Source organism: Maylandia zebra, linkage group LG14 (assembly GCF_041146795.1).
Source record: "Maylandia zebra isolate NMK-2024a linkage group LG14, Mzebra_GT3a, whole genome shotgun sequence".
In the NCBI taxonomy this organism is placed as follows: domain Eukaryota; kingdom Metazoa; phylum Chordata; class Actinopteri; order Cichliformes; family Cichlidae; genus Maylandia; species Maylandia zebra.
Window position 1 is genome coordinate 2,087,980 of NC_135180.1, and position 23,257 is coordinate 2,111,236.

Consider the following 23,257-nt stretch of genomic DNA (forward strand, 5'->3'; position numbering starts at 1 on the left):
GGTCTTTGACTGGCTGCAATCCAGTCGCCTCTTTGTTACTTTGGAAACATGGCTCGAACAATTTCTCTTCAACGACGTAATCCGATAACAACCGATCTCTTTACCCGTCGGCTTCCCGTGGCTGTCATGCGACCGGCTATTGCAGTTAATAATACAACAGCTTCTTGACATTTTTGTGTTTCTTTTTATCGCTGTGTGACTGATTTCAATTGAAAGCCTGCGTGCGCTAGTACTGCTTGCCACGAGTTCCCAGAATCCTTTGCGGTTCTACCCGTGAATGACGTCACATTTTCAATCTCTATATAATATGCATGTTAAATTTTATATTTGGGGTGAAATATCAAGTCTTTTCAAGTAAACCGGTTCAAGTCCAATTCAAGTCCAGGTCATTGGTGTAAAAGTCCAAGTCAAGTCACAAGTCTTAGAACGTTTTTTCAAGTCTAAAGTCATAAAATTAATGACTCGAGTCTGACTCGAGTCCAAGTCATGTGACTCGAGTCCACACCTCTGGACAGGCAAGTGTTCAAGAGGAGTTCTATCCCTTGCAGTTTGTAGAGTTTGAAAATGTGACGTCATTTCAGGGGTAAAACAGCAAAGGATTGTAGGAACAAATGGCTAGCACGCCCGGGCTATTACAAGACAACAGTCACAGAGATAAACAGAGACACAAAGAATGGCAAGAAGCTGTTGTATTATTAACTGCCATAACCAGTCGCATGACAACCACAGAAAGCCAACGGGTAAAGAGATCGTTTTTTGTTTTTTTTTGTTTTTTATCGCATTTCTTCGTGGGAAAAAAATTGTTCAAGTCATGTTTCTGAAGTCATGTGACGGAGTTACACCGTCCCGGGCCGCAGACAGCTGACCTGAGCGCATACACACACCACCACCATTAGTTTCTACACTTGTCGCGCTGGGTTACCGTGGCTGCGCGTCTTTTAGTCGACCAGGCAGATGACAGAAAGGGGTGAGATTTGAGCGGCACAGAGGGTGGCCAACATATTTTTTTTTACTTACCTTTAATAAAGCCGGTCGTGTAGACTCTCCGTGATCGCCGATTATACGAGTAGTTGGGCAAGCCGATGGTATGATGTTCCGGGGGTTCGTGGGTTCGCGTGCGCTTGGAAAGGTCACTTGAACTGCATTATTTTGATTGGGGGTTTGTTTTTTTTGTTTTGTTTTTTTTTTTTGTTGGACCTGCATTTCACTTTGTTACAAAGGGAGGATGAAACGCTGAAAGTTTTGTTTGCTAATGTGACTGAAGGGGGAAATGGAAAATGGGGAGGGAAAGAGAAGTTCAAAAATGTGTTGTATGCAGTTGACAGTGACCACCAAGGGCTTGTGATACCTTCTAGTTGTAGGCGCCTCATTATGCACCTAGCACATACCCTCCCCTGGGCAGGTTATCTGGGTCACCAAAAAACCTGTATGCGTGTTAGCTCACATTTCTTTTGGCCGTCACTGTACACAGACATACAGAAATATCGCTGTACATGCCCTACCTGCCAGAAAACTTGTCCACCCCGCAAGCCTGACAGTCCTGCTACAGCTACTTCCTGTCGTCTCCAGTCCCTTCTGTAGGATAGCTATGGACATTGTGGGACCTCTGGTAAAAAGTAGTTGGGGTCATTTTGGTGGTGTGTGATTATGCAACTCGCTTCCCAGAAGCTTTCCCTCTGCGTGCAGTCACGAAACCCAATTTTCTGCATGCACTGGTATAGCTGTTCTCCAGGGTGGGGATACCAGATGAGATTTTGACAGACCAAGGGACTAACTTTACCTCAGGTCAATGCAGCTCTTTCACAACCAGCTCCTGCTTCTGCTCCAAATGATAAAGGAGTGGTGCAATTTGTGCTGGAAATGAGAGATGGGAAAGATACCATGAGGAGGCTGAAGTCAACCTGCGAGACGCTCAAAGAAGACCAACAGGTCCCGCACCGTGAATTTTAACCTGGTCAAAAGGTGTTCTTCCTTCAGCCAACAGTAAACTTCTGGCGAAATGGCAAGAGCCATACACAGTTCTTCGCAGAATGGGGCCAGTGACCTATGAGAGTCATCACCCTGAAAAGAAGAAACCGAAGCAGACTTACCATGTGAATCTCCTGAAAGAATGGGAAGAACATGCACACCAGGCCCCTGCGAAAGCTCTGATGGCAAGAGAAGTGCCAAGAGAAGGGAAGACAGAACCCGAGCAGAGATCCGATCCAATATTTCTGGTGCTGACTCATCTTAGACCACAGGAGGCTGTTGAGCTACTCCAAATCCTTCGGGAGACTCCATCTCTGTGTTCAGTTAACCCCGGCAGGACCACCCTTGTCGAACATGTGATATGCCTAAAGGATGGACATCCCATCCGCCAACGTCCATACCGGGTTCCACAACACTTAGTGGAAAAATTGCGCCAAGAGGTGGAGAAGATGCTGGAGCTCGGGGTGATTGAGCTGCCTTGCTCAGAATGGTGTAGGCCGGTGGTCATCATCTCCAAGAAAGATGGCTCACTACGCATTCGCATTGATTTTTGGAAGCTTAATTCCATTTCAGGTTTGATGCCTACCCCCATGCCTCGAATCGAGGATTTGCTGGAGAAGATCGGAACAGCCAGGTACATCACCACCCTGGATCTGTGCAAGGGTTACTGGCAAGTGCCACTGGAGGAGTCCTCTTGACCCTACACCGCCTTCCGGACACCTGCCGGCCTTTTCCAGTTCACGGTGATGCCATTTGGGCTACATGGGGCACCTGCCACCTTCCAGAGGCTGATGGAGAACTTACTACAGGGGTGTGACCCCTAAAGTGCTGCCTACCTGGATAATGTAGTGATCTTCAGCAACACCTGGGAAGAGCATCTGCAGCACCTGTCCGAAGTCCTTGGAAGAATCCATAAGGCAGGGTTGACCCTCAACCCCTCTAAATGTGAGTGGGCACGGCAGGAGACCCACTACCTTGGCTACCAAGTGGGCAGAGGTGAGGTGTGTCCACAGATAGATAAGGTGGAAGCCATCCAGAAATGTCCTCGGCCTCACACCAAAAAGGAAGTCCGGTCTTTCCTGGGGCTGGTTGGCTGGTACCGAAGATTCGTGCCCCAGTTTGCGACTATTGCGGACCCTGTCTACGGCTTTGACCAGCAAGGACCAACAGAATCCTGTAACATGGACAGTGGAATGTGAACAAGCTTTCAATATGCTGAAAACCTGCCTGTGTATGACCCCAGTTCTCAGGAGCCTAGACTTCAGGAAGAAATTTCTGGTCCAGGCTGACGCCTCTGCAATGGGCCTGGGAGCAGAGCTGGCCCAAGGGGACCCTGGAGAAGAGCATCCGGTCCTATACCTAAGCCGAAAGCTGCTGCCACGAGGGACCAACTACTCAACTGTGGAGAAGGAGGCCTTGGCCATTAAGTGGGCCCTGGAGAAACTTGGGCATTATTTACTGGGACGGGAGTTTGAGTTGGAAACTGACCACCGAGCACTCACCTGGATCCATTCCATGAAGGACCATAACAGCCAGCTGACACGATGGTACCTTTCACTGCAGCCATTCTAATTCACCATCCGTCACAGACCAGGCAAGCTCAATGTAGTGGCAGATTATCTCTCCAAGTTGCCGCACAACGCCAACCTTCGGGTGGAAGGGGATGATGTGATGGAGTAACACAATCTCGGGCCGCAGACAGGTGACCTGAGCGCATACACGCACCACCACCATTAGTTTCTACACTACCGTGGCTGCACGTCTTTTAGTCAACCGGGCAGATTACAGAAAGGGGAGAGAGGTATGTTTTGAGCGGCAGGAGGATGGCCAACATATTTTTTTTTTTTTTTTTTTACTTACCTTTAATAAAGCCAGTCGCATAGACTGCCTGTGATCGCCGATTATATGAGTGGTTATGCAAGCCGATGGTATGGTGTTCCGGGGTTCGAATAGTGGGTTCGCGTGCGCTTGGAAAGGTCACGTGAACTGCATTATTTTTGTTTGGGGTTTTTTTTGGTGTGTGTGTGTGTGTGTGTGTGTGTGTGTGTGTGTGTGTGTGTCACACACGGCTACCTTAGTGAGGACCTTCATTGACATAATGCTTTCCCTAGCCCCTGACCCTAAACCTAACCATAACCTAATTGTAACCCTGACACTAAAACCACATTTTGAGCCTCAAAAATGCCTTTAAATGCCTTCAAATTCTCTCACTCACACACACACACACACACACACACACACACACACACACACACACACACACACACACACACACACACACACACACACACACAGCTGGAAATAAGCTGGGGGAAAGAAATGATAAGGGGATGACTATTATGCCTAGTGGGAGGGGCAATGGGGTATAAAAGGAGGCCATCAGGGCCGACCTGGGTATACTGTGAGATGTTAGTGAGGGTAACCTGCAGACTGGCTCAGCCGCTTGTGTTTTGTATATAGATTTTTTGTTTTGAATTAAGTCAGTTGTTTATTTTCTTTGTAAATAATTTGTGCACCTGGGAGGCCGGCAGAATAAACTATACACACCGAACGCTTCCTGACTACGCCTGGATTTGTTCAGGAGAAGTTTAGGAGGGGACCCCACGACAAGTCACGAAGACGCGACAGAGGGCCTGGATTGCGGGGTAAGTCCCGAGACACACCGTGCAACAAGAAATCCCTTTCACTGGAAAGAACAGTGACTGTCGCTGCCCCCTCTCTCTTTCAGTACTCCAGAGTGAAGAGACAGACAGGACAGCCGGGGACGCTGCCGGGTTTTCTTTGCCCCGCTCTGATTTTAGTGGATTTTAATGCTGTGGCTGACGCCACTGGACTTTTAGTGTTGTTTTTGTTTTTACTGTGTGTTCTCCCTGGCCAGGGGTGTTTTTAACTGTTGTAAAACTTGTTTGTGAAATTAATTATATTTTAGTAATTGGGTTTTATATTGTTCTATTGCCTTGGCTACTCCACTGCTCTGTCTGTTTTTGGAAGGGTTGCCCTTTACTTAGAGTAAAACCTGGTGTCCACCTACATATCTGGCTACTCAGAACATGTCAGTGTCCTGTAACCACCCATTGGTAAACTGGCCCTGCACGCTAATGTCTTTCGTCCCCTCTGTATGCTCGTATCGGTCTAACCCTTTCACTCCTTTGGGTTTTTTTTTTTTTTTTTTTTTTTTCTTTGTTTTTGTTTTTTTTCCCTTTTCGTCAAGTCTCTTTGTTCGGACCTGCCGTGCTCTCCTTCGTTTTGTACATAACTGTTTTTGGGGCAAATAAAATGCAAGTAGGGGTTAAAACCGCAGAATGAATGGTTACCAGTGCTGGAAATGCTAGTGCTTGATGCAGTGTTTTGATTTTGCTGCCACTTGTACCTACAATGCAACGTACACAGGTCACGTGGTCTATCGATCTCTACAGGAATTTTCCAAGCAGGACCTGGAGGCATTGCAGGACTCGACTCGAGCTGAGATCTGAATAAACTGGTCACTGAAAGGTTGCTGGACCCACAAGGTAAAGAAGTTATTCTTCTTCAGGAGCTGATAACTCATAGCAGGTATTAGGACCAATCAGAGGGCATCTCTTAGACACTCATAGCAACAAGATTTGTAAACAGGCAAAACTCCCCTGGTCGTGACAACACCAGACAACTTCTGGCTCCAAAAACTTAGGATAGAAGCCATGATAAAGATATGGCTTTAAAATTGTCATGATGTCCATCTTTTGTATACAGTCTTTTACAGACACTGGCCATCAGTTTTGTTTTTTTTAAACCAAAGTTTCTCCTACTGGCCAATCACCAAGCACATCACCAAGCACATGGTTGGCCCTGCTGAAGACGACCAATCATGTGCTTGTCAGCAACGTGTCTTTTAGGTTTACTTATGATGATCTGTGCTTAGTTAGTATTGGTGTTTGTTTCCCGCCCTATTGTGTGTAAATGGTTTGGCCCAGTGGTTCCCAAACTTTTTTTTACAAGAAAAATGTTCGCGCACCCCCCCCCCCCCCCCCCCCCCACGCACAAACACATCCTCCAACAAAAGCTAAATTTGAGTAAACAAAATTCATCTCCGAAAACGGAGTTTAGTTGACCTCTTTTATGGGCCTACTGATTATATTTTTGAATCCTGTCTTTGTACGTTTTTGTTTTTGAGGGTTAAAATAAAGAGAACCCATTTTAAAGATATTTTTTCCTGTGTCTTTTATGCCTTTGCTACTTGCTCCCTCACAATGCTGTTTACTAATGTAATCAACCCTTTTCACATTTGGAAACGTCAGTTCAATTGAATACACTTTACAATGTTACCTTCAAACACAACATCAACAACACTGGATGTGAAACCTGTTTTCATTCTATTCTGTTGTCAATAGACAAGTTAGGAAAATACAACAGTTGAAGTTAATTCCAGAAAATGATAGTAAAATTTATTATTATAGTTATGTTTGGGGGGGTGCTTGAGCACGCGGGAAAGGGTCTAAACTCACCTGATTACTGCCAAGAGGACCTGACTGACTATGTGCTGTTAGAAATGGCTGTACATGATTAATAAAATGCTATATCAATTAATGGGAAACATTCAGTTACAGCAGCAACTTACGCATTAGTCTATTAACCCTTTATTTACAGGTCTCAGTCTCTTAATATGACGACTTTTCACTCACTGAAGTCACTTTCATATTAGAGTCCACAACCAGAGTAGCTGAGATGCTAACCAGCGTTTCGTCATAATGAACTAATGAAACAAAAGAAGGGCTCTTGCATGCATTGGTTATTGGGCTGATTTCAGAGGAGCTTCTAGCCTATCCTCACCCTAACAGCCTATCGCTGTAGAACACTGCCTAATGCTTCCAGTCATTATCCTCTCAGCCTATGATACTCACCGGCAATGACTGCGATAAGAGGGCAATTTCCTCAAATGTGTCTTTCACACATTAACCCCTCGTCACACAGATGCTGCTCTGACTCCAGCGTGGGCATCAGCTCTCAGCACTTACAAAGAGCTTTTAAACTTCAGCATAGCAAGCATTAGAAATTTCCCCCTCCCCTTCACAAATGTCCGTCTTTGTGTCACTATAGCTGGGTTACAACAGTTCTGTGGTTAAATGTGAAATCACACAGTTTCCAAGTTCCAACAGGCCAAAATGGCAATGGTACGAGGAGCAATTGTCTCCTTGCAATAAGACAGACTGAGATTTTGAGTGCTGGGGTGGTGGATGGGTTTGTACTGCAGCCAAGCCTCAGGTTGCATGCCTCAGACCATCAGTAACAGCTCTAGTCCTTTTGCAGTACATCTCTCCAACACTCTCAGACTGACAATAATCCACAAATTGGACAGAAAACAGTCTTAGAATATATTAAGAGTGTTTTTATTAGTAGTGGACATGTGTACTTTACAAGTAATCATCTGCCTTTTCCAGAGGCAGACTAATAATGTTCTCACTCCCAAAGCCTAACATTTTACGCTACGTGACAAATCGTAGGTATATTGTGCTTCTGGGCACCCAACACGTCCCTAGATCACGAGATCAGAAAAATGAGGAAACATGAGAACCGTTTGGAATGAATCTACACATGCACGTTCGTTTTACTTAAATCGCTTTGGAAAACAGTATCTAACGTGAAAGTGCTGGTTGAGGTGAGGGTCAGGGCGGGAATACATGGCTGGAACGTGTATTACCGCGGGAGCGTCATTCTGCTGGATTTCATCCATAACCTGGCGCGTAGCATAAGAACGTCACCTTTCACATTCCTCAGGAACACCACGGGACAAATCATCACTATCTTACGCCTCGGGAGTGATAATGTCCCAATCCTATCATCCTTGTAGGGCAGCCTTAAATGGATCTAAGACTCTGTGTCCCCTTAAATGGTTCAGAGGTGATGGTTACAGAAATGTTTTCATAGTGAGCGCCTCAAAAACATACTAAAAGCTTTTATTTTATTAAATAAATTAAATGAATTATTAAATATTGCTATTAAATGCATTACATGTGAGTGGAAAACCAATAAAAATGAACCTGTAATCGCATGTAAAGTGAACAGGGAGAAAATGTAGCTTTATAAATAAGGTTAAAAACAAATGAGAAACTCTTCAATGGTGTGTACCACATCAATATAACACTTCTTTTTCTTTTGATACATTTAATGTGCATCTAAGTCACACTACTGCTACATTTCCGGGGAACACAAAGCATTGCAGTCGTCAAGTATTTGTTGTTGTGGGCTGAGAAATGGTTCAATCCAAAGGAACCATTGGCTGTAGAGCAAGCCATCCAGGAAACAAGAAACTAATGTGATTGGAGGATTTTAACTCATTCTTTGAATAAATGAGAATCGGCTGCCCATCCAGTTCCAGCAAATAATAATATAATGATGTGGCAATAAAAGGGCTCATATTTCCTCCTCCTGTCGTCGCAGACATAAATACGATGAATTTGTGATCTCAATAAAAGGAAACTGATTCTTCTCGTGTAGGCAGCTGTAACATAGACTGAACTACCAAGGCTGAACATATGCAATGCTCAGGCAACACAGGACGTGACCAGTGGCTGAGTAACAATATTCAGTCCAAATATAAAATCATTTTTAACCGAGTTAAAGCTGTTTTGAACAACTTTATGTTAACAGTTCATCAACTTTAATAAATCAAATCTTTTTTAGTTTTTATTGAAAGCATCTTTCAGCTGATTGTTTTGTTGCTGTGGTCTTCTTTGTTCTTTGCTTTCATGTTAAGTCAACAGCAGACATCACCTTTTCACTCAGAGCCAGCATGCACACAGGTGCCTCATTGATTAGTTGTGATGTTAAAAGTAGAATGGGAGGCAGAGCCTTCAGTTTTCAGGCCCCTCTTCTGTGGAACCAGCTTCCAGTTTGGATTCAGGAGACAGACACTATCTCTACTTTCAAGATTAGGCTTCAAACTTTCCTTTTTGCTAAAGCATATAGTTAGGGCTGGACCAGGTGACCCTGAATCCTCCCTTAGTTATGCTGCAATAGACGTAGGCTGCCTGGGATTCCCATGATGCATTGAGTTTTTCCTTTCCAGTCACCTTTCTCACTCACTATGTGTTAACAGACCTCTCTGCATTGAATCATATCTGTTATTAACCTCTGTCTCTCTTCCATAGCATGTCTTTATCCTGTCTTCCTTCTCTCACCCCAACCAATCACAGCAGATGGCCCCGCCCCTCCCTGAGCCTGGTTCTGCCGGAGGTTTCTTCCTGTTAAAAGGGAGTTTTTCCTTCCCACTGTCGCCAAAGTGCTTGCTCATAGGGGGTCATATGATTGATGGGTTTTTCTCTGTACCTATGAAGCGCCTTCAGGCAACTTTTGTTGTGATTTGGCGCTATATAAATAACATTGAATTGAATGTTAGACTAATGTGAGGACCTATTTACTTTCCTGCCACTTACCAGATGTACAGTTACTCATGTGTTAAATCTTTAAAATGTTGTTGTGATGTCTAATAGTTTCTGGTAGTAATGAAGCACATCGGTGAATCATGCCACTGCTGCAGGCCATTAAAACATTTTTCCCCATGTCTTGAACCTTCCAATGAATTAATCGCCATAATGGCCCGTGACAGCACCAGCATTTATGTCTAGCATACAGCTCCAGACACAAACTCCTTTTTACATTATGCAAAATGATTGGCAGCAACTTTCCTAAGATCCTTCTGCTGTAAATAAGCAAGCAGCAAGCTGGACGTAATGCATTTGTAGTTTAATTGGCGTTGACACTTTATTGTATTTCCTTCCCACTTTCCTAATTCCCCTGGGAGCTCTGGCCCTGCCTGGTGCCTCATTGGCGAAACTTGAGCCCAATCAAGACGATATACTTTTCCAATAAGAACCTCCTGATTGTGCCATGTCAGAGATTCTGCATCCAAGTCCGCTTTCTGAGTGGGGGAGATGGCTTTAGAAAGTCAAATATGTCGTCCAAACGTGCTCATTAAGTTTGAGGGGGCCACTGCTAATCGTGTATTGGGTTGACGCTGCAGTAACTGATAGCCGGGCTGATGAAAGTCAGAGATGTGGAGAGGTGATTTTACTGCTGCTAAGACGTTTTCTGCTCCTTTCAGATTCTGTTTCTCGTCTTAATGATGGTCCTGAGTGTGGATCTGCAGACGGATAAATTTGTATCTCTGTTCTGCCAATGCTGCAAAAACTGAACAGCTGGTATTATTATACAGTAGCATCAAAGCTTTGACACTTTCAAGAATATTTGGGCTTTTATTTTCTTAACAACAGGAGGTGTAACACATTTCAGTGCTGAATGCACAGTGCCCTCTAACCTGAGAGCATAAATGAATAAAAGTGCTGGTTTGATTTTGGTTATTTTTACATTTATGATGTTCAGGATGTTGCAGCTTTCATCAGAAATAGACGAGTGTCCAGTGACACATACAGTGCTGTAAAAAGTATTTGCCCCCTTACTTCTTATTTTTGTGCATATTTGTCATCAAACAAAGCAAATACAAATTGCAGCTTGCAAGTTGTAGCACAAATTAAGAGCAATGTATAGATGGATCAGCAGACACGGGCTTCACGTGTGGCACTCTCGATGGATTGAGTTGTTAATAAAATTGTGATGATGTGAAACGTCGCACAAATGTACGTCTTTTTTTCATATTGAAGAAAACGTCGGTCAATCTAAGCTGATCCCAGCTGACCTCGTACAAAATACACAAGCAACCAACAGAATCTGATCATTCAGTCATTTATGTTTAATCTGCATTCAACAAAGACATACTGAACAACGTACTGTGAGCTGACAGTGACGCTGTTTTTGGGAGACAATATCTAAAGTTGTCCTCTGTCACATGCAGCAGACAGAGGGAAATACCTCGAGTCAGCTCTCTGGAAATCATTGGTAAATATTGGGTTTAGATTAGGTGCTGCCCTACATAACATCCGAGGTACAAGACACATGCTGTGAATCCCGTGTGCTCTTCCCTGTGGCGTGTACCAAACAGAAGCTCGCTGGTTCCCGTAGTCCGCATTGTGCTCGGCCAACATACTGAACCGCCCCGGACCCATCCACGGCATCGCATTATTGTTAGAAAGTGCTTGATGCATTGAATAAAGTGCTGCGTGAATGTGGCTTTTAGTAAAACCACTTTGAGTACTTTGAGAGTAAAAAAGCACTGAAGTAAATCCCGATCCATTTACTTTGTGCTTTGTTTCCATCAGACTGCGACTGTGTGTGCACTGCTGCACAACTGCTAAAAGGTATTGATTCAGATAGTGACAATAACCATTCTGTGCAGACACTTTCAAAACTGAGTCGTAAAAAACAAACTGAACGTGTTCAAACATCTATTGCATAATGAGCATCGGACAAACAGCCCGAGCTGGCATGAAGGCAGCACCACCAGAGGAGCATTTTAAGAAGTGTTTGAAAAACATGGAAGGCAAAATCCAGATAATAATGATAAAAGCCTAAAAAACTATCATCAGAAATGTCTCAATATTCTGGAACACTCTAAGAGTTCTCAGATCACATTTTGTAAGTTACATTATTCTTCGTGCCCCCATCTGGGTTTGTTTCCTAACAGCCTCAGTCTCTATAAACATGTTCATCAGTATCTCATGAGGCAATACGTTTTTTTACCAAACTAGCAAATACAAAAACTAAGGTGATATTTTTAGTTTCGTTTTCCAAGATCGCAAAATAATTGTTTTATTTTCTATTTTAGTTAATTGAATATTTTTATCCCCACATCAGGTTTTAGTTTGTAGTTTAGTGAACTGTAACTATCAATTATTGTTGATTCATTTGAGGATATCCAAACTTTTACTCACCCTCTACAGCTGTAACTCCTCACAACAACTAGTTGCTGACTCGTTTGCTTTTCTACTTCCTCTCTCAAAAATACTTTTGGGGAAACTGAAGTAAGAACTAAAATACTCCAAGCAGCTGCTGAAGAGTGAGTCAGCTTGGTGATGAATCCCAGGCCCCTGCTCTGCAGTAAAGGATACAGGGCTGGTACGCCAGAGCCTGGGATGTTATGCAACACTAGTGTGCAAACACAGGATTGTAATCACAAACCTAACCTGCTGAACATCCTGTACCTCTCACCACACTGACATAGACCTATCAAACTAGACCTCGATTACACATCTGTGTTTTAGAGCACCAGGAGCAGTTCAGATATCTGCATTTATCCACAGGAAGTGCAAGAATATAAAGAGCGTGGAATGGGAAAAGCTGAGGAACCACATGGGGTGTAACATTTTTGCTTTCCACTCATCTGAACTTTGATTGAACTCCTGTGGAGAAAGTGAGTTATTCCAAACATGCAGAAGCTTTGGTAAATGTCACAACTGTTAGTCTGACAGGAAACAAGTGAGACGGGAGCACAGAGACAGAGAGCTGCTGGGACAATGGCATGATTCAGAGCAGCGAGAGCACAGAGCAGGCCAGCAGGATGCAAATCAAACCTGTGTCTGGAACCTGTAAACAAAGAAATAAATCAAATGTGTAATTGTGCTGTGGCAGCCTGGTGATACAGCATGAACAGCTCGAGGTACAAAAGCATCTCTGGTGCTGTCACGCAGAGACAGACGAGCTGGAAACATTCAAGTGTAGTTAAATAGCACCAAACCATGACAGCAGGCTGATCAAGGTGCTTTAATACTGTAAGGTAGCAAGCCAACAATAATACAAAGAAAACAGAGGAAAGCCCAACAATCATGTGTCCCTCTGTGAGCAAGCACTTTGGGGCCAGCGGGAAGATCATGACCCAGCGTTAGGGATGGGTATCGAAAACCGGTTCTTGTTGAGAACCGGTTCCCACTGTTTCAATTCCTTGGAATTGTTTGCCATTTTTGCAAACGATTCCCTTATCGATTCCAGTCGCCCCGAATGACGTCACCACGTTGCGGAGCGTCATTTACCTGGCAGGAAACACGGCGGCTCAAACGCTCAAAAGTTTGATTATACTTTATGAGAACCGATGACAACAGGGCAACTTGCAAAGTAGATATTTCATTTAAGGGAGGAAACACTACGAATATGCAAAAGCATTTGCTCACAAAACACGCGATGACACGCGTTTTTAATTCCGCTCCGGACTCGTGACTCTCAACCCAGCAGCAGCGCTAATGTTTGCACGTCCTCTCCCGTTAATGCGGCAGGTAAATAATCAACTAACAGTGCATATTATGTTAGCGCAATCTGCCTTATTACAAGACCTGCCATTACTGTACATGTAGGTGACCATGATGAGAGAGACAGACAGAGTCTGGCTGGCGCTCGCTGGCAGTTCTCGCTGCAGTCTACCGGTAGCGTCTCCTTTCAGGCCAGGATAGACTAATGTCACCGAGCAGTGTCTAAGTTTGTGGTCAAAGGCTTGCACCCATTTGCCACAGCAGATGCCCCCGATTTTTGGTAAGTGAATGTGTTTAATTGTGGGCAGGGACATTACTGGATATTCTTGTGTAATTGCCACAGAACAATTTATGTTATACTTTGTTATTGCTACAGAAGAATGTTGCAGCTTTAAGGCAGGGATGACTCCTGGAGTTGCTTTCTCACTGCATATGCTTTATTTCACAATCAGATCGATTCGATAACAAAAACATACAGCAGCTCCTCTCCTACTCCTAGCCCTTCGCTGCGGTGGAAAAAAGAACGACTTCAATCCCCTTCAAGGAACATACGTACAAAATAGTTTTCCTGATACACCAATGGGGCGTTCAATGCCATCTTGTAAATATGAGTACTCTGGCAGAGTAACAGTTCAAATGAAAAATACACCAGAACAAACAAGCAAACAAAAAAAGAAGTGTGGGGTACCTTTGAACCAATGAACAAAGTATAACAATTTATACTTTTTAACATAACCCGACCCCGTCAATATGTGATATGTCTCACAAGAATATTTATTTTATTATTTTACATTTACAATTTTTTTTCCTGGGGACCCTGTGACACCCCATTGAAGAGCCGTAGGCTGGATCTCTCAAGATCTCACTGTTGGGTTTGTAAGGCCATGTTACTCCTAAATTTCTATCTTGTTCAAAAAGAAGATATAAAACAAAGCTCTGAGCTAATCGACCTTAGTGTTCTCCTTTTTTAAAAAAAAAAAAAAGAATCGATAAAGAATCGAATCGTTAAACAGAATCGAAAATGGAATCGGAATCGTTAAAATCTTATCAATACCCATCCCTACCCAGCGTTGTGTGTTTGTGGACTTTTTTCATTGTTGTGACCTTGGTGAGTGATTTATGTTTCCTAGTCTCTCTTGGTATCATTTCTTTTCTTTGTGCTTATTTTTTGTTATTATTTACCTCTTGTGTAATTCAGATTCAGTCACCCCAGCCATAAACTGTTCAGACTGCTTCCATCAGGAAGGAGGTTCTGCAGCATCCGGTCCTGTACCAGCAGACTGAGAGACAGCTTCTTCCACCAGGCCATCAGACTGCTGAACACATCATAGACACCTCAGCTTCACTACTGGAACTTCAACATTATGCACTACACACTGTATATAAATGCCACTTGTTTTGCACATATTCAACTCTGTATATTTTATATATTTTATTATTATTATTATTTTTTTTTTTTTACTATTTAATTTGTAAAAATGTGTATACACACACACACACACACACACACGTAGGAAAATATTTAGTATACACATCCAGAAATGCATACACTATTATATATTGTACATATATTTATTAGTTTCAGGTTGGCCATTCTTGTATTTTGCTCGTTTGTGTTGTTGTGTTTGCACATCTCTGTTGCTTGTGGGGCTCGCACACAAGAATTTCACTCGCATGTGCTGTGCCAGTGTGCCTGCACATGTGATGTGACAATAAAAGTGATTTGATTTGATTTGATTACCTGTTGCGTTCCCCTCTTGTCCCTCAGACCTTTCTTACTAAGACGGTCCGTTATAGCCTCCATCTCTGTGTCTGTCTTCAGCTTCCCCTTTGTCTCCCCAGCCCATCGTGTCTCTCTCTGTCCCTCTCAGCTCTGTCCTGTCTGTCGTGTGTGTGTATTCTCTTCCAGCGAGTGTTTCCTGTCTTATTTTGATAGTCCTTAGCTGTGTCTCAATTCAGGGGCTGCATCCTTCGGAGGACACGACCAGCATGCGAGGCTGTGAAATTGGACGGTCTAGCTTTCAGATCTGCGTCACCGCTGTCTCGGTGGAGTTTAATAAACTCAGCCGTCTGCTCCTTACTATCTAAAATATAACAGGACCCTGGAGTAAACTCTCAACCGTCTCATACTTCTGTTTAATAAGTTTTCTCTTTGACGTTTATTCAGCTGTGTGAAAACCAAGGAGGAACCCACCCGAGGGATTAATAAAGTTTTATTTAATCTAATAACTTTAATCTCAGCCAAACCGATTTACTCTGGAACAAATAAAACACTGAAAAAAGCCAAACAGTAACATTTTTAAGTTATCTGAGTGGCTTACATATCATGTTTAACCCGAGTAGTGAGAGACCGCGGGGGTCTAAAGACGATGTGCCGGGAGTCCGCTGCTCTCGCCGGCTCTAGTGACCCTCGAGCTCTCGGCTAGCTATCGAGCTGGTGGGTAACAGACGTCTCCGAAAACATCGGAGCACTTTTACAAATATGAGATATCTTGATAAACCGAGCAGATATTTGACGTTTACACAGCTACTTTCTCGCCTGAAAATATGTTAAAAGTTTATTTTGTGACCCAGAAAGAATAATAAGAGTAAGTGTCCTGTGTCGGGTGTGTCCTTCGTGTTGGGCCACGAAGGACACACCCGACACATCCTTCAAATCTGGGGAAATGAAGGAGGCATTTGTTGGCCGCATTTGGAACAGCCTTTGAATTGGGACAGCCTTCATCACCTGGCCTTGGCCTGCAAATGCGGCCTCCGAACGATGCGGTTCCTGAATTGGGACGCAGCCCTTGTCTCATGTGTTTTGTGTTCAGTTTTCTTCCCGTCTCTTTCTGTCTGTATGTCCCAGCTGTGTCCCCCTGCCGTCTCCACTCTCCCAATCACATGTCTGTGTATTTATAGTGTCCGTTTCCCTTTGTCCATTGCTGGACTGTCCAGTCAGGATGTGCAGGACACAGTCATTTGTCCTTTTCATGTCTGTAATTGCTCTCAGTGAACCTCCGTTTTCGGGAACACCTATAATGTTTCTTGACTGGCAGAAAGGTGTCGAGGCCCTGAGATAGGACCACCAGCTCATGATGCCTCCTCCACTGTAGTGTGCAGTGCTTTCTGTAGTTCAGCACTGATTCTGTGGATCATCCAGGTGTCCGTCTGTAAACTGTCATTTGAAGAACATCATTTTCCTTTATAGATTTCTTGTTCAGCATTTTTCTTTCTGAAAACACATTAATAATACAGGTGTTTGCAAGTTGTGGAGATTTCGGTTCTTTTCCACCTCTTTTGAAATTGTCCACTGCAGATCTGAGCACGATCTGCAGGACACACACTTCTTAGGTGCTGTGCCAGTTGGCATCAGTAGCTTGGCCAGGTGGAAGCTACTCTACGTTCTTCAGTACTTTTTATTAGAATCTTTTTTTCCACATGTTGCTGTAATGTGAAGCATTAAATATGCCACATTTTGAGGTTTATTTTTTATTTTTCACACTTAACAAATGGAGGACAGCCACTGGTAATCCAACTGCTGTGACAAGAGCATGCAGGACTGAATCAAGTACAGATGAATCTATAAAGAGTAAGGTGGGAAAATGAGCTACTGAGCTGTTTTTAGTTTGAGGTTAACACAAAAACACAAAAAATATGTTGCCTTAAAAGGTGTCAGTGATGATAATGGATGAAAGGACTCCAAAGCTGATTAGCTTGTACACACTGGCAGAAACATAAAATAAGATTTTTGTAAATACAGATACCGAGAAACTTTAAATTTGGCGGTGTAATAATTTTAGGTGCTGTCCCTGGATGTTTTTAAAGCATTCACTCGCCCCAGTTTTCATCCCAACACACGCTGTTCTGATTCATCTCTGAGACGTTCTGCGGATGTCTTGATTCGAGCTGCCAATCCTGCCAAAAATTCAGCAGTTATATTTTTAAAAGAGTCCCACACAGCCCAACCCACACACCAAACAACCACCGAGTCTCCAGCACAGCATCGTAGCAGAATTATGGACATGTAGCTCCCTTCGTCTGAGGTTGTTGTGCTGGTTGACATGACAACGAGGCAGCTGTAAACGCCGTCTCCCTGTCGTTGCCTACAGTAGTTGATCCTATCAGGTCACAGAGCGAGAACATCACTGATGCTTGATGGGCGACAGGAAACTTCAAACACTGTACTTCCACACTGACTAGTCCCTTTTTTCACTGCTTATAGAGTATAAGCAGTGATATCTCATATCGAGGATACACGGAGGGATCAATCAACAGCTGAGCTACGAAACATGAGCCAGTGTATGTAGGCTGTGCACTGAAAGATCAGTGCACTCCTCATCATTACAGTCTACTGTTATCATAGAATACAGGTAAGTGTCTAACTGTGACAGAGTGATGCTGTTGTTGAATGTAGACGGTAAAATCTACACTACCAGTCAAAAGTTTGGACACACCCTCTCATTTAATGGTTTTTCTTTATTTTTACTACAGGCTTTATTTATATGGATACACCGTAATAACATGGGAATGGTTGGGATATTAAAGTCCTGTTTGTGGCACATTAGTATATGTGAGGGGGCAAACTCCTCCAGATGGGTGGTGACCATGGTGGCCATTTAGAAGTCGGCCATCTTGGATACAACTTCTGTTTTTTCAATAGGAAGAGGGCCATGTGACACATCAAACTTATTGGTAATGTCACAAGAACAACAATGGTGTGCTTGGTTTCAACGTAACTTTATTCTTTCATGAGTTATTTACAAGTTTCTGACCACTTATAAAATGTGTTCAATGTGCTGCCCATTGTGTTGGATTGTCAATGCAACCCTCTTCTCCCACTCTTCACACACTGATAGCAACACCGCAGGAGAAATGCCAGCACAAGCATCCAGTATCTGTAGTTTCAGGTGCTGCACATCTCGTATCTTCACATCATAGACAATTGCCTTCAGATGACCCCAAAGATAAAAGTCTAAGGGGGTCAGATCGGGAGACCTTGGGGGCCATTCAACTGGCCCACGACGACCAATCCACTTTCCAGGAAACTGTTCATCTAGGAATGCTCGGACCTGGCACCCATAATGTGGTGGTGCACCATCTTGCTGGAAAAACTCAGGGAACGTGCCAGCTTCAGTGCATAAAGAGGGAAACACATCATCATCTAGCAATTTCAAATATCCAGTGACCTTGAGGTTTCCATTGATGAAGAATGGACCCACTATCGTTGTGCCCCATATACCACAGCAAACCATCACTTTTGTTGTTCCAACAGTCTTGGAGGGATCCATCCAGTGTAGGTTAGTGTCAGACCAATAGCGCTGGTTTTGTTTGTTAACTTCACCATTCACATAAAAGTTTGCCTCATCACTGAACAAAATCTTCTGTGTGAACTGAGGGTCCTGTTCCAGTTTTTGTTTTGCCCATTCTGCAAATTCTGTGCGCCGATCTGGGTCATCCTTGATAAGATGCTGCAGTAGCTGGAGTTTGTAAGGGTGCCATTTGTGAGTAGCTAATATCCGCCGAAGGGATGTTCGACTAATGCCACTCTCCAGTGACGTGCGGCGAGTGCTACGCTGTGGGCTCTTGCTGAATGAAGCTAGGACAGCCACTGATGTTTCTTCATTACTGACAGTTTTCTTGCGTCCACATTTTGGCAAATCCAACACTGAACCAGTTTCATGAAACTTAGCAAGCAGTTTGCTGACTGTAGCATGGGAGATGGGTGGTCTCGTAGGGGGTCTGCATTGAAATCTGCTGCAATTTTATCTGCGTTCACCAGATATCAACACAATTTCGATCCGCTCCTCACGTGTTAACCTTTGACATGTCAATGGCTGTGAACAAAGAGAAACTTGTAAATAACTCACGAAAGAATAAAGTTACGTTGAAACCAAGCACACCATTGTTTTTCTTGTGACATTACCAATAAGTTTGATGTGTCACATGGCCCTCTTCCTATTGAAAAAACAAAAGTTGTATCCAAGATGGCCGACTTCTAAATGGCCACCATGGTCACCGCCCATCTTGAGGAGTTTGCCCCCTCACATATACTAATGTGCCACAAACAGGACTTTAATATCACCAACCATTCCCATTTTATTACGGTGTATCCATAGAAATGGCCCACCCTGTACTTTCTACACTGTAGATAAAAAATGAAGTTGTAGCTGCCTTTGACCCCCGGCCTTCTCTCAATAAGCTTCATGATGCAGTCACCTGAGATGGTTTTCACTTCACAGGTGTGCCTTGTCCGGGCTCATCTTCTTAATGGGGTTGGGACCATCAGTTTTGTTGTGCAGCAGTCAGGTTGGTACACAGCTGACAGCCCTATTTGACATGGCAAGAACCAATCAGCTCAGTAAAGAGAAACCACAGTCCATCATTACTTTAAGAACTGAAGCTCCTCCCATCTGGAATTGAGTGCTTGGTGTCTTATTTAGAGGAGTATGGGGTATTGGGCTTGTTGCTTTGTGCTCTCCAGCTCCAGTACAACCATTGCCAGTGCTTGATGGTAATGCCAGAATAAGACCAACTTACTGTCTGCTACAGCTGACCTTTGCCTACAGTTCTGTTCTGTTTTTATGGACAGAATCTGAAGGGGTGAAAGGTCTGGTTATGTAGTTACAAGATCTTGTTTTTACTTTTTGACAATAAAAGTTTTTTGTTGACTTCACTGAGCAACGACCTCCACCTGACACCACAGCAGTTTCTGGTTGAGAGACGTGGGCCAGAGAAAAACTGGCACCTCGAAGTCCGAGGCCATGGTCCTCAGTTCAAAAAGGGTGAACTGTGGTACCTTAATGGGTTACAGTGGCAGAGGTACCCCTCCTCTCAGCTACAGATCAAAGCTCGCCAAACTTGGACAGCTGGCTGGTCTGAAAGTCTCACTTTCTGCTGCCACATTTGGACGGCAGGGTCAGAATTTGATGTTAACATGAAAGCATGGATACACAGTGCCTTGTATGAATGATTCAGGCATCTGGTGGTGTAATGGTGTGGGGGATACTCTGACCACGTCCGTCCCTTTATGACCTCAGAGCACCCATCCTCTGAGGATGTTTCCAGCAGGACGATGCATCATGTAACAAAGTTCAAATGACTGCAAACTGTTGTCTTGAACATAATAAGTTCACTGTATGCAAATGGTCTCCATATGGTCATCAAATGTCAAAATCAGGAGATTTACATCATTGATGTACTGATACACAATCTCTGAGCACTGTCTCCTTGAATTAGGGCAGTTCTGTAGGCAACAAAAGGCTCCAACCAAATACGAGTCTCTTACATACAGTACGCAGCACAGAGTACAATTCAACCACTCAAGAAACGTCGTAACTTAATTAAAACAGCCATAAGGTTGCATCCACCTAAAAAAGTGAACATTCAAACTGTCATTAAGACGGGATTTTATTGCAGAACCAAAAAAAAGTTTGGTTTCATCAGTCTTGTAAGGTAAGCGGTAGTTGGAAACAGTGACAGGACTCTGTTAAAACACCATCTGATCTGTAGCTCTTCTAGAGCTGTCAGTCATGTCACACAGTCTTTGTCCACAATGTCTCACATTTCCACTATTTCACTTCATTCTCAAGCCTGATTTATAATCCTGTGTTGAATCCCTGTACAGCCTACACCAGAGTAGGTGATGCATTTGCGTGTGCCTTTAAAATTTGAATCAATTTAGCCTATGCATGGACGATGAGCGCTTTGAAAACCACAGAATATATAGTATTGTCTCAACTACATGCAATTACAGCCTTTAATTTTACAGAGGCATTATCCTTATAATATCTTTATACGGCACATTACTACTACGCAGACACAGGCTATGATTTTGGCATTGATTTAATGCAATACAATAAAGGAAGCTTAGTGTGTTACCAGCAGTGTTACCTGCTGATCAATAAAGACCAGCTGTATTCTTCCCACAGTTAACAATGAACGATAGCATAGTGATGCTAATTTGTGATACTCTAAATGATTAATTCCACAGAAACTGGAGCTAAATCATTTTTCCAAATCATTTCTGGCCATATCATATGCAATGTAAATATGTAAAAGAGTAAGAACAGAAAACATGTAGCTGACGTACCTGTCAGGTAAACGATGCTGTCTGACATCAGAGCAGCTGTTAGAAGCATGGAAATTTCCTACGGCAGGAAATCACAAATGTTACACTGTTGCCCCACAATCCAAAATCACAGATCACAACACTGAGAACAGGTGACTAACAGAGGCACCATCAGGCCTCGGAGCGCGTAATCACTTATAGCCGTGACAGATGGTAAACGATGGTGAGCTTTCACACCAATCAATGTTCCAGGCTGAAAGAACAAGAAAACACGGAAAGAAAGCCCAATGATCCGACTCGGAGTTTGTAAATTCATACAAACTGTGTAAAGGTGATTTCCATCTTATGTTTAATTAAAATTTACACAGACAAGCTTTGGTTGGATTTGTGGATACGGTCGTTCTAGGTATGAACTCGAGACTTTTAAAATGCCTTTGAGCACCACTCAGCTACCTTCTCTTCGTGTTCCTTCTCTTCGCTTCTCAAACTGATTCCAGACCAAATTCAGACCCATACTCAGAAAACAGGAGGTGTACAAAAAGCATGACTACACTGTACAAATAACACCAGCTGCAGTTTGTTTGATTTATACCCTGATGATCTCGTCACCTTCCAATAAATCAATTGCTGTTTACCTCTGGATGTGTAGTTTCGTGTGACCAAAGGCTGCACATTTGCATCAGACATTACAGTGACATCAGTGTTTGTTAGTGATAACAACAACTTGCCCAGTGCATTGATCCATAAATGCTACCTGAGTGTACCTCCTGTTTCACTGAGACACAGATAAGCTCAAAGACTTTATTTTAAACTGTCAAAACTGTTTTTCTGTAATAGAACTACGAAGACTGAAACCAAAAAAGTCCAAATGGCATTTTTAACACAGACAGTAACATGAGTATTGGACACATCACCAGTTTTCTAAAGGTGATAATTCTAACCAGATGTTGGTAACAGGACCTTAAGAGCCTTTGTCAGGAATTCAATGGTTATGGTTCTGCATGCGCCTGAACCTCCCTAACAAGATCAATAACAAAACCGGCTACTGATACCAAATACGGTAAGGTGCAGTCACCAGCCAGCTCCATGGATGACATCAAGTCATTTGCCAGAAGTGAACGAGACATCAAGCCACTGATCCACACCACTAGGATCTACAGCAGGGGTCAGCAACCCTTTTTTTTGTAACGGTATAAACAATGAGAGGTGGTGGATTGGCCAGATGCTGGCCGGTGTGTAAAAATAACTCAGTTGTTTGGTGGTGGTTATGGCGGAGCTTCCACAGATTCAGTAACATTAACAAGTGGTGGAGGCCAGCAGGTGGATGAGGGAGAGGGGAGGCAGGAGGAGAGACCCGAAGCGGCCGCCGGTCCGAGTGTCAGGTGAAGTGCAGATATAAACCAAGTTTAGATGGAGTTTATTTTCGTTGACTTTTTACAGTCAGTTACAGTAACTCGTACTGCGTGCTAGCTAGCATGACGGAGTTTCTATACAGCTGGGTGGTGCTATGATGTTACTGATAGTGAACTTTATTTTATTCATAAGGTTAGTTAGTAGAGTTGCCAACCGCTCCTTAAAAAAATGGAATGGTCCCTCATTCAGAGAAAATATTACACGTTTGGTGTTGAGCTGAGAAGAGACGCAGTTTGTCCCGGACTTTAGCTAGAATGAAAAAAAGACACAAAGCTGGAGTTATTCTGTCGTTACGCTGCACAGCTGCCTCTTCTCCTCTCATTCTCTCCTCCTCCGTCTCCCGTTTCTACTTCAATCATGAAACTGATCAATGATCAGCTGATCGTCTCTCTTGTTTATTTATCGCCCACTTTGTGCCAGAAAGAGGAAACCAGCGGATGTCGCGCTAAACAACAGCAGCACTTTTAAGCTTGATCAGCTGTTGTTAGAATTTATTTAATATTAATTTCTAGTATCAGCTGATGTTTGCTGGAGCCACAGCTGGAAAGCTGCTGGTCATGATAAGGTTTGGTTATCTGGTGAGAGGGAAACATGAAGATGAAACCAGGAGATGTCCTTACTGAATCATCAGAGCTGAACAGGTGATGGAGAAACAGGTTTACCTTTTAGTTAACATGAATGAGCTGAAGTTATGAACTGTTTCTGAGAGACAAATAAC

General features: G+C 43.3%; 1 protein-coding gene and 1 long non-coding RNA gene across 3 annotated transcripts in view; both read right to left on the bottom strand.

The window, feature by feature from the left end:
- Window positions 1-11,908, bottom strand: part of tpst1 (tyrosylprotein sulfotransferase 1) — a 75,685-nt gene extending 63,777 nt beyond the window's left edge. The window contains exon 1 of the mRNA XM_076892103.1: window positions 11,769-11,908. The gene's annotated coding sequence lies outside the window, so the exon portion shown is untranslated. The remainder of the gene's footprint in view (window positions 1-11,768) is intronic.
- Window positions 11,909-17,810: 5,902 nt separating this feature from the next.
- On the bottom strand, window positions 17,811-21,670 carry LOC143421914 (uncharacterized). 2 transcript variants are annotated; one of them, XR_013101513.1, is made up of 3 exons: window positions 21,580-21,670; window positions 21,148-21,205; window positions 17,811-18,892 (listed from the first exon to the last, which is right to left on the bottom strand). It is a non-coding gene; the product is annotated as an uncharacterized LOC143421914 (long non-coding RNA). The 2 variants fall into 2 exon arrangements; XR_013101514.1 differs by lacking the exon at window positions 17,811-18,892 and adding an exon at window positions 19,276-19,385.
- Between the last annotated feature and the right edge of the window lie 1,587 nt (window positions 21,671-23,257).